This window comes from Cygnus olor, chromosome 3 (assembly GCF_009769625.2).
Source record: "Cygnus olor isolate bCygOlo1 chromosome 3, bCygOlo1.pri.v2, whole genome shotgun sequence".
NCBI lineage: Eukaryota > Metazoa > Chordata > Aves > Anseriformes > Anatidae > Cygnus > Cygnus olor.
This window is the reverse complement of record NC_049171.1, coordinates 94,612,717-94,626,501: the sequence shown is the minus strand read 5'-3', so window position 1 is coordinate 94,626,501 and position 13,785 is coordinate 94,612,717. Positions and strand designations below refer to the sequence as shown.

The 13,785-nt window shown below is 41.5% G+C and overlaps 1 long non-coding RNA gene across 1 annotated transcript; it reads right to left on the bottom strand.

The window, feature by feature from the left end:
• Positions 1-3,167: 3,167 nt before the first annotated feature.
• LOC121068187 lies at positions 3,168-5,495 on the bottom strand. Its single transcript, XR_005818684.1, has 3 exons — positions 5,376-5,495; positions 5,164-5,265; positions 3,168-4,603 (listed from the first exon to the last, which is right to left on the bottom strand). It is a non-coding gene; the product is annotated as an uncharacterized LOC121068187 (long non-coding RNA).
• Positions 5,496-13,785: the final 8,290 nt, after the last annotated feature.

The following is a 13,785-nucleotide window of genomic DNA, read 5'->3' as shown; positions in this document are numbered from 1 at the left end:
CATAAGCTTTTCAGGGCAGAGTTTGCTTATTGGTAGATTTATATGGGGAGGGGGCTCATCTGTAGTGCATAAAAGTAGTTGGGTTCATCTGTAGTGGGCTCATCTATAATGCAAAAAATAGCTGGACTGGGAGGAAACATCAGAATGGGAAGAGGAAAGTATGTTTTAACTCCATTGCTTTATGTGGAGACATACTTTTAAAATAGTTCTCACATGTTTTACACATGCAATCAAATCATATTTTAGCAAACACAAAAAAGGCATGCAGTCCAATATACACCTATGTTAAATTATACCTATGCATAAAATAAGAACATTGTCCCTCTAAAGCAACACATCTGTTCTTTTGATATATTTCCCATCCAATGAAAGAATTAACTTCACGGAACCACAGCACTGACAAAAACCAACATATTGACTTGTAAGACGCAAGCCCAAATAAATTGCACAACACACATATTGGAGTTAAGCAGTGATGACGCACAGACTGTACTACACAAAAGGGAAGGGTCATAGCATACAAATACACAAAGGGTCTAGAAATTAATTGTCAGACATTTAGATATTTGTTCCTTCTTTACATTCTTGGACCTTGGACCTAAGCACTTTGATGTTTATTAGTTTATTGTTTTTATCAGCTATAAAATTAACTAATCTGTCTGCAACAGTTAGCATCTGTTATTTTAAGAAATCCTCATGAGAAGTGCAGAACAGAAAATTCAAACTCCACAGTCGGAGTATAATGACATGCATATAATAAACATAGAGACTCATCCATGCCACAAAACACAATGTTCATACCAAAGAATGCCAGTAGGCCAAGTTGTCCATCTTTACAGCATGTAACAACTGGGGACTACTGAGATTCCTCCCAGCTTCATAATTCTCCAGCAGCATGACTGAGTGAACACATTTGAAGGAGAAGGGATCCTGATGGAGAGACAGGCACATGTAAGTTGATCAATGGTGAATGACCAATATGGTTGATACACTCCAGACTCTCTGGCCTTTTGATGTTGATTGTAAGAACGAAGGCATCTATTTGTGTGTTTAAAATTGCAATAAAAGCCCTAATTTAGAGTTGCTTCTTTCAACACTTTTAATAGCAGGAGGCTGAAAGGTTCAAAGTAACAAGCTTCTCTCCCAGAGATCCAAGGTTAAGCAAATAAAGTTCCTTAAGTCTCAATAAGCTATTATCAGCAATAAAAAAACAACCATATAATGATAGATATGGCCACATAAAAGCAACCAGACTGAAGAAACTGGAAAAGCTTATCAAAGTGAAGGGAGAAAAGCAATTCCTGGTCAATATCAGCCCTCATCCAGGACAGAAACCTTCATCTGTTGCTTTTATTTGTTGTTCTTCAGCCTATGAGAGGCACAAATAACCAGTAGGTAGGTGTACTGGTTTACAGAGAGACCCAATGATAATATTAGAAGTGATTCCACTTCTGAGCTGCAGAAAACTTAAAAAGCTTCTGTTTAGATGATGGAAGATTCAGACATGATTATAATATCACACTACCACCACCAACAGCATTTTACTTTCTAAAGACACTCTCCCCCAAGTACCTCAAAATCTGTTGTGAACACCAACACATGAACCAGTGAGGGAGCCACATGTTATCATTCCTCTTTATACTTTACTTCAGTGTGGAAGTAAGCCTAGAAAAAAAAAAATACTCAGGTCTTCTGAATCCCAAAGCCTTTGCTGTCCTTCCCCAGTAACGTAGATCTGAATCCGAGAGGAAAAGTGTTGAGACCTACCCATAATAGGCTGTGCTGAGGGAAGCGGCTGAAGCAGAATGGGAAAACTGCCCAGGAGATGCCAGCGTAAACAGAGCTGGCAAAGCCCCTGCCTTACGTGATGGAGAGGAAGAGCTGCACGACGCTTCAGACCCACGACTCTCCTGGCAGAGCCATGCCAGCTGGGCAGCTCAACAGACCTGAGCCACTTCTGCAGAGATGCACACTCTGCCCAAAACGCTCAGCTCATCTGTGTAAGCGTGGGTACTGACTGCCTCAGATGACCCTGCTGCAGCCAGGGAAGGAAAAGAAACCAAAAAACACAAAACTCATCTTTCTTGTATATAGAAGACTTTGCAAGTAATGCAGGGCTTCAGCAAAGTGAGGTTCATACTCAGGCCTAATCTCACCATATTTTGGAGACCACTCACATAGATGATTTTATCCTTTTAAGTTATTACTTAATTTGGAGAATAATCATTTTTAGGTATCTCTAAAACCATATCTGTAATTTACTTAGTCTTGCAGACATTGCCTGGGGGGACTTGCATGCAGACCTCTGTCCACTGAGGATTTTAGGATTCTCTAACTGCCAAGGGGGTTGCAAACAGCAAAGAAGAGTCTACAACCCTTAATATTGACTGAAACATGAAAAACGAATCACATTATCCAGTTACAAAACATGTCATTCTGCAAACTTCTAGAGGCGTCTTTCTTTCAGGAGCTGGCAGAATTCAGTATATTGGGGTGATGGCATACACTTGCTTCCCCATTGCTCCAAGAGTTAATCATTAGACCACTACCAGTAATGGTCAAAATACCAAGAAGAGAGCTAGTATTTTCTGTCAAAGGTCTGGGAAAATAACATAGATGCAAAGTCCAAGCCCCATTAACTCCGGGAGATGAAAAATGCTAGTTCATTCCCACTGAGATGGCCTGGAAACATATAAAGCAGTTTCTAATTTGTTTGAGAATGCACTTTAGGCTTCATTTTAATAGGTGCTAAGTACATGCAAACAGACATACCATAATTAAGGTGATCAATCTGCAAGAAGGAAAGCACATAAAAAGAACATCATACTTAAAAGAGTTAAGTAATCATAACAGTAATTATTAATTGCATTATAATTAATAATTATAATGTAATAGATCCCTGGCTGTTCTTTTGCAAGGAGCTTAAAATCATTTCCAGGTACTACATTAAGTTGTGCAACTGAAAGGCATTCTTGAAACAGCTTTTCAGCAGCAAATCCCATTTCAGCAAAACTTTTTTTTTTCACATAATAGCAAAACCCCAAATGAAGCATTTTACATAATACATAAGATGTGTTATGACTGAACTTTAAAAGATCTGTAGAAGAGGAAATATTCTGTAATGAAAATTTTAATTATTTGAGTTTTCATTATGATTAAATTGGAGGCTAAAATTACATATTTACATACATCTATAGTTACATTCTCTATTAAATAATTATATTCACATATGTATAACATTCTAATCTCTACAGGTTTTCTGGGACAAAAATCGTTTTTCCCACCAGTTCTATTCTCAGACACTCCCAGAGACAAGCACTGCAGTTGTTAACTTACAGACGGGTAAACTGAGACCCAGATTTAAGAACTTGTCTGAGAGTCAGTGGCAGCACAGAGAGCAAAGCCTGACTGGCTCTCCAACTTGCTTTGCTTCAACAGGGCAGGAACTCATAACAAGGTCTGCTGCGAAGTGTCAGAGGTGGTGCATTCATGTCATGCTGACCTGGCATTGTGCAGAGCCACCTGCGTGCACAGGCTGTTTGAGCAAACACTGCTGCTTCGTCCCCCGTAGCTGGCGGACGTGGGTTTGTGCAGGGGTAGTAAGAAGGGGGGAGACGTGCAGTCTGGCTCTCACAGACAGCACCCTAACATGGATTTTATAAGATGAATGCAAGTATAAGATGAAAGCAAGTACCTTATCATGCTTATTTGTCCAAATTAAAATCTATCATGCCAGAAAGTTGTGCATCTATTCTTTTTAAATGACCAAACAAAACATGATTTTGGAAAGTACAAAAGAAAAAAGTAACTTTACTAGCATGGGCCTCGTATTATGCATTTATCCACTTCCAAACAGCGAAACCACTCTGTACATTTTGTTTAATTAGCATTTGAATCTGCTCATGTTTGAATCCACTATAAAATTGCATCAGTAGCTCAAGGACATGGGCAGCTTCTTTGCTGGGACCCTGGAGCAGTCCCATGAGAACACACCAACTACACCCAGGAGAAGCAGCATCAGAAGTATTTTCTCCATCTCGTGTATTAGAGAAATAAAAAGGAAAATGACACTTTTACATATTCATCTGCAACTCCTTTTTTTTTCCTCTCATGAAGTCATACAACCACATAACACACTTACATCACTGCCAAAATTCAAAACCTATAAATAGGGCTATATCCTTTTGGTTCAAATTGAAATATGGGATTCCTTTGAAAAGACAGAGAGGAAAATGGAAAATTTATTACTCAGAAAAATAAACAATGTCCCTTCTATACAGGCATTGTAGCACATATGTTTAACAGTAACCAAATGTGATGTCAAAAACAAAACAAAAAAAAAAGACAGAAAGAAATGAAACAAGAGAATTATGATTTTTGGGTGAGGATATAAACGGCAGGAACAGACGAGCAGTTAAAAATAAAGAGCCTATTATATTCAAATGAAACAAAGAATGAGGAGAGAAAATAATAGGCTATAAAAATATATCTGTCAGCGAAGCTGTTTTCGGACTGAATGTTTCCCCCGTGAGATTCTCAGGAAGCACCAGGCACCCTCCAGGTTTAAAGCTTTCATCCCTGGGCTCCCAGCTATATTGGTTTCCTGTATAAAAGGAATTGAGACAAGAAGAAAACATTTGAGCGACTGCCCCAGCAATCATACAATGTTTTATAATTTGTGGAGCCCTGCCTAACACAACAAAACTGAGTATTGTTGCAGAGGACTCAAAGAGCCCAACCAATTATGTCCCTTCATGGGTTCGGCTATACTAGCCTTTGATCACCAGCTCTAACTACCAGCAGTAAAGCAAACACAAATCTGCAGACAGCATCAATAAACCTTGCACTGGGAGGGAACAGAGATACTCTGTGCCCTGTTGGCTTTTTTTTTTTTTTTCTAAATCCCCAACAAAAATATCTACCATTTGTCTTTTCTAATTCACAGGCGGATTCAAAGTGAGGGAAGGATAACTTTGCTCACTTTTTAAAGTCAATCATGTGGCAACAAGCAGAAAATTTAGCACACGTCTTCATAAGAATTCTCTAACCCAGGCAAAATCTGGTCTGCTAATTACCTAGAATTCATCTTTGCCCTTATTAAACTCTGGTTTTACACACATACATACACACACATACATATATATATGCATATGTAATACATACATGTATTCATGATGAAACAGTTCGTAGAAACACTTCTCTCTTTACTTCAGTGCTTGTTTAATGTGTCAGTCCTTTCCTGAAGATCTTCCTGCTAAACACCACCTGAAAATGCCACGTTTGCTGGCTATTTGTGCTATTTACACAGTGATCCCACAGCACAGTATTTAGGCAGTGAAGTGGTTTGGGGTGGCTGTGTGCTGAATATTGCTCACCTAGCACTGTAACTCGGGCTTCATGTTCCCACAAGGCAGAAGTTCAACAAGGCAGACCTCCCATACCCAAGGAGCACTGAGTCTTTTCAAGCTTGGAGGCACTGCTTCAGTGTAAAATCACAGTGGTTTTCATCCTGCAGAACAGACAGGTTGGAAGCAGAGATCTGAACAAAAGATTAGGAAAGGCAGCCTGGTCCAGCGGTCAAGCCACCAGCCAGGGACCAGCAATCCCTGCACTGCCTGTGACAGTCTACGCGGCCTGTGTCAATGCACAGACTCACCTCGGCCTCAAGCCGCAGAAATATGCTGGGCCTGCCTGACCCTGAAACCATTTAGAATCGGGCATCAAAGTACCTTGGAGGCTCTGGCGCTTGTTTACTCTGTGCTGCAATAACTGTCTATAAAATGCAAGATAATAACATTTGCCTATCTCACCAAGTGCACCAAACACCCACTGTGACAAGGACACCCCACACACCTGCTAAAGATAGGTGCTGTACTGCTCTGGAGAGGCACGAAAACAGAGCTGAGGCTTCACATCAGCCTCATGTCACACATCTAGCCTGAGTGGGCCATGGTCTAAGTAAGAGCAGGCGGCTGCAACCTCACAGACCTGTGAAGAATGAAAGAAAAACCAACTCTGCCACCTTCGTATCTGTGGGCAGACATTTCTTAATAACTGGTGGGTGCTAACTGCGCTCTGCGCCTGCTATCTGCTTTGCCTGGCCCATGATTCAAGTCCCACCACAGTGCAAAGCACTCGGTTTATTTAGCTGCCTCTCCCTGACTGGCAGAGCCAGTCCTCCCTGCCTTCTCTCCCAGCTCTGCTGCTTTACAGACCTCACGGGGCACTGCACTTGCGAGAAGCGCTGCTCCCATGGCTGGCTGGCAGGAGCCCTGTCTCCCATGCGTAAATAAAGGAGAGACAATGCTTTTCTAACCACATTGCCCAGAAAAAAAGGATCTATTTAAAATTTTCCATGATCTCTTCAGGTAAAAATTTACATGCTATTATTTAAAGTAGTCTGCGGCAACCCTGCCAGTACAAAATGGAGGGTGGGGGAATCTGAAGGAATATACCTGCCATGGCAATGGGAGGTAATTCTGACTTGTAATGTGCTGAACCAGGAACGAGGTGACTTGGGTTCAATTTCCAACTCACTATAAACTTTGCACATATTATCACCTCATCTTCCCAATACCCATGCTCCCCTTGCACACGATCCAGATCATCTTTACTCTCATCATTTGTCTTATCTACTCTGAATATAATCTGGAAAATAATAGTTTCTTTTTGCTGAGAGGATCTACAGCCCCTACCACAAGAATTTAGCGAGTGAACACCTGAAGCATTACTATTAATACACAGCCACAGCCTATTCACTTCAGTAGTGCTGCTTACATCTGAATAAAAAAGTAGTGCATGTCAAACAGGTAGTAAAAGCCAAAACACATGGGTGATAGCCAAAAAGGCAACTCAAGCTTTGTAATTTACAATCTGTTAAATTCATGTCTTTACATTGTTTAAGAGTCTGCATAACTTCTAAGCAAACCCCCACGAGAAAAGAAGAAACAAAGCACTAAGGAGAGAAAAGTCAAAGAAAAATCAAGCATAGAATAAAGACGGAGCAGAAATGAAAACCAAACCAAACCCTTATGTAGAAATGGGATAGGTAATACAGTATCTATAGCAAGCAAAGATGTATTTAAATAATTACAGCCCTATAATAAATTGGAAACACAGTAGATTCATGAGTGAGACACAAGGTGAAATTACATCTAATCTGGTGATTCATACTAACTCAGAAAACCTGGTTGTTACTATACAAGTTGATGCCAGGCTGCATTTTATTCAAACCAATAAAATCTTTTGTGTGGTCTCTTGACCTCACTAATTATCTAATTTACATTTAAGACAATAATGCTGCGTAGTAATTTAAAAAGGAAGTGTTCCCACCCCAGTATGTTATCCCTGAATCTCCTCTGAAGAAACTTTAGACTGGAGAATACTGCAAGTGAATAGGAGTTCACTACAACCCAGTTCGTAATTATCACTCTTAATTGGTTGAGCTCCAGAGTGTTTAAGGTTTTACATATCAATTCTAACCGTCATGCTCAGAAGAGACAAAATCTGGAGTTATCCTGAGTTACGTGATCCTGTGGAGTTTAGAGGAAAAGTAAAAGTCTCTCCCAAGCAGGCCCAGGGTACCAGGATGCAATCCAGCAATGTGCAGACACTTAGCATCTTTTCACGGTCTTGCATTTAAAACCCCAAACCCACCTCGACAGTCTGGTGGTCAAATGTCGGCACAGAATTCAAAGTAACAGAGGCTGGGACCAGTGTGCAGTGTTACAGCTTCTCATCTTCAGCCAAACCTTACTGTACTAGAGACAGGAACTACACAGCCTGGGAGAAAAAGCATTACAGCTTTAAGATCATTCCATCTTTCCTATTCCAGTAAGCAAAGGGCAGGAAAATGCTTCAGAAGAATCTGCCTCTACCTATCTTGTAATAGTATTCCATATTATGTGGAGTCTTTTACCTGCAGAGCCTATAGTCCTTTCCAAAATCTAAGCTGGCATTACTACCATGGCACAAATGGAGAATTCAGTCAACTAAATACAAAGAAATGGAGCTGAAGGCTACTGCCTGTTTTCAACTTCACATTTCCCTTCCAGTCATTGTAAAGAGTTGCATTGCATTTGGTTTTATATATATAATACAGTTGCTTCCATTTAAAAAGTGAGAGAGACCACAAATGCTTTCTTGCTAAATATAAAGCAGGTATAAAAACATCTCAAAAGGAGGTTGATCTCCTAAATGCCATGTTTGGTGAGCATTACCATACCAACAGGTAGTCGTCCAACAGCTAAGGCCACTTCCATCTGGAGTCACTGTGGGTGTATGTGAACTGAAAGCAGAAGCTGGCTCAGGCCACAGAGCGCATCAGGAATTACCAGTGTCACTGGTTAACACACTTTTCTTCAGTCTGCTGTTCTGTCACTCCGTTTCCCCAGGTGCAAGGCCACCCACCTCTACTCCATGGCACGGTCAGTGCTGCCTCACTTGTATCAGTGCGTCTTCATGTGTATCAATAAAACAGATTGGATTTGCAGATTTCAGCTGATAAGAAAACAAAGTTTTTGCTGCTGGATTTTCTGTGCTTGATGTTTAACCTGGATCATTCCAGCACAGCCCCGCAAATGGCTGCATCAGCACAACCAGAGTAGTGCAGGAACAGCAACAAGCATCAGGAGTGGAAAGTGGGAACTTCTTAGAATTTGTCTCACGTCGAATCCAGTTTATTTAATGTCTCATCACATCCTCAAAGTTACCAAAGAATGAGGGAAGGAAATAATAATTAGTCTTCAAGAAAAGATCTAAGGTAAATTATTCTATATTGCTCGTACTTACCCACGGAACATGACTTGGACATACATAAACTTTCAAATTCTGCTCTGTACAGAAATAAAGGAATTGTTCCTTAAATGATTCCTGGGAGCCAACTGATCATAACTGATTAAACCTTCTCAAACTTGCCAGTTCCTGAAACACTTCCTGTTTTTTTTCCCACGTGATTCTGCATTCCTCCACAGTCATAGAGCTAAACCCGCAGCACCGTGCAGAGGAATGCTTCCTTCAGCTTGCAGCATACAACTGCAAACATATCTCAATTCTCAGAGGTGCCAAAAGCAGCTCATACCACTGGAGTGAAGAGGACTCAGCCCTTTTATAAAGGAGTGTACACAGTTTCCACCCCTACAGCTGCAGTCTTCCCCTACTAACAGCCCAGGCTGGGTCCTCTCTCACTTGAAAAATTTAATATGGCTCAGCACTGGTTCACAAACTTATAAAGGCTACAGAGAAGATGAATGAGAAGCAACCGTTCACTTTATCTTGCATACAAGAAATAAGGTACACCTAATTAATTTTTAAAAGAGCACATTTAAAATAACACCGGATAAGACCGAAACCCTCTGCAATGGGTTGTTGCAGAGACATTCAAGATGGGACTTTGTCAATCCCCTTGTAGGATAAGTCCCCTGGTAACCACTACCATCTGGATGCAACCCACAGCACCGAAGTCCTGTTTTCCTGCAGCTGTGAGGGTGTACCGCATAAGAGCAGCACTGTGCACACCACTTCTGCACCCTCATCAAAGCTGTTGCCCCCATAAGACAAAATAAAGGTTAGGAGGGGTAAGATGGACTTTTGGTCAGGAATAACATGGCTTTTCTGACTGAAGCGCATTTGTATTGTCATTGGTTGTGTTTGGCTGTCACATCTATGGAGACTGCAAACACTGGGCAATTTTCCTCTGGTGCGTACACAGAGCTAGGCACAGCAGTGCTCCTATCATGATTGCAGCCTCATGATATTACTGCAGGGCAAACATGGTAATATTAACAATTAGTCAGTGACTCAGATAAGGCTCTCACAGATATAAATTCCCCATCCAAATCACTGAGGTTGCGTGGTAGTATAAACTCTTCTGACAAAAAACTATAGCATTCTTCCTCACCCTGGCATGTGTGTTCTCACCCTCTCCCACAATCACTTACATGATCCTAGGGAGCAGGTTCACAGAGCTCAGCACTTCTTTTTCAGGTTACTTTTTGGCTGGATCATCTCCCTGAAGCAGTGCAATAGGCACATGAGCATTGGTGCTGGTGCAAAAGAAGTGATAATCGTGAATTACTGCAGAGGGGAAGTAAAGAAAGGATGAGACCTGACACAGAGCGTGTCCTAAAGCTTGATCAAAAGAGAAGGCTGTGGTCATTGTGAACCAAAGAGGGTTTTCTAAAGCACAGAATTGCACAGCCCCAGCCTCAGAGACGCTCATACTGAATTCCTCTGCAAAAAAAATTGCAGAAAAAAATTGCAGAACCAGGCTGTGGAGAGACAAGCAGATCAGATACCTCCAGTGGGCATATACTTGGCAGACTGTGACAATCCCAGGCAATTACAAAGCAACAAAACTGCCAGAAATTAACTGCTATGCACAAGAGGAGTCCTTCCAAACACCTATGTTTGGCCCCTAAAAACAAATTATAGTTGAGAGATCTCTGACAACCCCCCCATCTTCAGAGGTTCCCATTGCATACAAAACTGATCAGCAAGAAACCAAGGGAAATAGATTGATCTCAGACATCTTCAGCAACTCATTTTGCTGCTACTCCAGGCTCCAAGTACAACTCTCTTGTCTGCAAAGCCTTCACATGGCCCAAGCATACCAGCTGCCCAAAAAGAAAATTGCTTATAATTTTACTGATAGGCTTCTCTGCTCAGAGAAGCTTTTCATTTTTCAGATATACATAAAACTCTTTCATTCTCAAAATGTACCTCTCAACAGAAATGGCCATCAAGAGTAGACAGTAATGAAAAGCTGTAAGTAATACCGGGCTACAATTTATATTCACCAAAACACTTGGAGCTATTTAAGGAAAAGCTCAAGTACAAGTAATTCCTTCTCTACACAGAGCTGGCCCTAACCAACACTTCAAGGGGTTAGAAAATCTGCCCAAAACATTTCCAAAGTCCCACAACCAGAACAAGAGGGAATAAATAAGTCTCTACAGACAAGTGGCTTGTCTCCTTGCTCCAGGTAGCCTGAGCACTTTCCATCAATGCAAGGCAGAAAGCCCAAGGTTCAGCAGGAATGCTCTGGAGACAGGGAACCAACTCAGGTCAGTGCCAAAGGACTGTGATGGCTTTCTCCTGGGTGCCTCTGGAACTACCTTAAACCTTAACCTAGCTTTCTATTTAAACTGATTTACATTTGTTCTACTTGATAATGAACTTAGCCAAAGCTGTTTATAAACCCTGGGAGGATTCCCCAGCTGGCTTTGGCTCAGATCCTTTTCTGATCACGGGGACATGAGGCCCAGAGTTTGGCCGCCAGTCATATTTCAACAGCTATCGATCACACGATTTTTGTATTACAGAGATCATTCCAAATAGTTAAAAAAATCCCCCTCTAACCCCTCAAGTTTAATTTCTCCCATAGAAAAAAAAAAAATAGAATCAAAGAAACACTGACATGTTTCTTCAAATCAAAACATTGTCAGATCAGACACTGGCACAAGTTCAGACCTCACATTTGTGGGGCTGGATCAAAGCGGAGCCCCAAACCCAAGGAATGAACAAGTCTGGATCTCTGTGCTGTGTTTTTTTGGATACCAACGTCATTCCTACCATGTACATTTCTTGAAGGTAAGGGCTTAGGCGTTTCCTAGCATAGCAGGATGATACAGCAGCGCAGCGCTGATACAGAACAACAGCCAGCAGGACTTGGGGGAACCGGGAAGGCAAAGAAAGAAGCAGCCAAGAGAAACAGCGAGGGCAGATAGCTGGAGGGAAAACTGCCTATATGGGGATTGCAATGCATCAAAGAGGTGTTGGGAGCCTTCGGCAGGTGGCTACTGCATTGGCCAGTAAACAACACCCTCTTTAACCACTTAAAATTATGATCTGAAGGGAGCTCCTACTCCTGTGGCCCCAAGGCCCTGCTCGATACCTGCTCTGAAAGTCGCCCTTCTCCCCACTCTGCCTCCTGTGTATAACACCAGTAAAGCACTGAGAAATACGGCACAGGGACAGCACTTGTGGAGACCTGCCCAAGCATTTTTAATCACAGCGCTGTCTGAAGCTGCTCCGAGCAGATTACGTATGCAGATGCAAAAGTGCCCGGGGTGAAATCCCAGCCCTGTCACATTAACGGCACCCATGCTCAAAGGCCTGCCAGGGCTTTTCACAAAAACAGGACTGTGCACACAATTTTGGCTGTATGCAGAGAAGCAGGGAAAACTATTTCAGCCTGACCTAGACTAACATAAATAATACCCAGTAAAATGCCACGAGGCTCAGACAGTTAGGTCTATAGGCTCTGCAAAGGCCTGCACCTCGTCCAAAGCCCTTGTAGGACTCTGCAAAAGGCTGACAACTGATGATACTGTTGACACTTAGCTCTTTTCAAGAATTTATTTCTTGTATCAGGAAAAACAGTGAAAGTTCTCTTATTCTTTGTGAACTGTTAACATACACACACACACACATATATATATATAAGGTTTTCTTTCTTGTACTTCAGTCAGTCACAATTTGCTCTCCTATAGAAACCCAAGGGTGACAGCCTAGACAGTGTCACTGAAAGCATGCAGGACCAGGGGAAGGTGACTCTAAGTAACTACAATGCTCTCTATTTAGTTTCCCTTAGCCCAAGTGAAACAAAAAAAATGGGAAGAAATGTGTAAAACAGAAAAGGAGAACAGATCATTTTGGCATCTGCAAAGAGGGAAATGCTAAAGGGTCCCCATTTAGACTGTCACTCTGAAGTCCACTCTAGCAAAGCTGAGGAAAAACATCATCAGGGGATTTGGAAAAGATTATCAGCCTACATCATATATTTTATAGCAATTCTTGGTTAAAACTGATCAGCTAGACTTAGTCCCATTGGGCTCTAAGTTCAGATTTTGTGGATACTTCCAATTTCATACAGATTTACCCAATTTCCAGCTTTAGAGCACACCCATCTTTTGGGAGGGCTTAATTGTGGAGACCAGGTGGCCTATGCCTGTGTATTTTATCTAGGCTAGTCATCAATCCCTTTGCAAAGATGCAAACATACCACAATTCTGCAGCACGTTTGCCTTACCTTGTAACGTTAGCAAACAAGGATGACCACAGAAAGCATGCCAGGCATTTCCATTCAGCTGCTAAATCTGAAACATTTTGCTTATAGAAAGTCTGCCAGTTATAAAAATAACTTCATTCCAGGTGGTTAGCGGTGGGTTGGGGGCGGTCAACAGGACATCGGTAGTGCTGTCCACACACTAACATCATGTTTTCGCCAAGAACATTTAAAAAAAATCTGGATGACATATGAGGAACACCTACAATTTTCTGTGCATGACCCACTAAATGTATTGCTCCAGCTGATCTGAATTATATCCTACATTTGCAGATTTATTTCAAAGGGCATTTATAACTAAAAGAGGAAAAAACTGAAATCAGAGTCTTATAATTTCCATAGAGTCCTCTTTTCTGTGAGGAAAAGCTATTGCTTCTTTTGAAGACAGGAGAGATCAAAATGCTAATACCAACAACATGTGAAAACTAACTTCCAGCTCAGGTCAGAGCAGAATACTTTCTAAGGCTTCATGAACTTTTCAAATGCTTGGCAAAGCCTTCCAACTTTGGCAAAGCCAAAGGTTTCCTAAAGCCACAGCAGTATCTGATGAGACACTTAAATCCTGAAGTTGCCACAAATTGCTATATCAGGACAACCCTATGGTATCTGGCTCTTTCTGATGTCTTTACCCTAATTGCTCCGGTTATTCAGTCTAACAATAAAAGTTACAACCAAATTGAAAGAGTAATGAAGATGGGCTGGGTTATTACAATGAACAA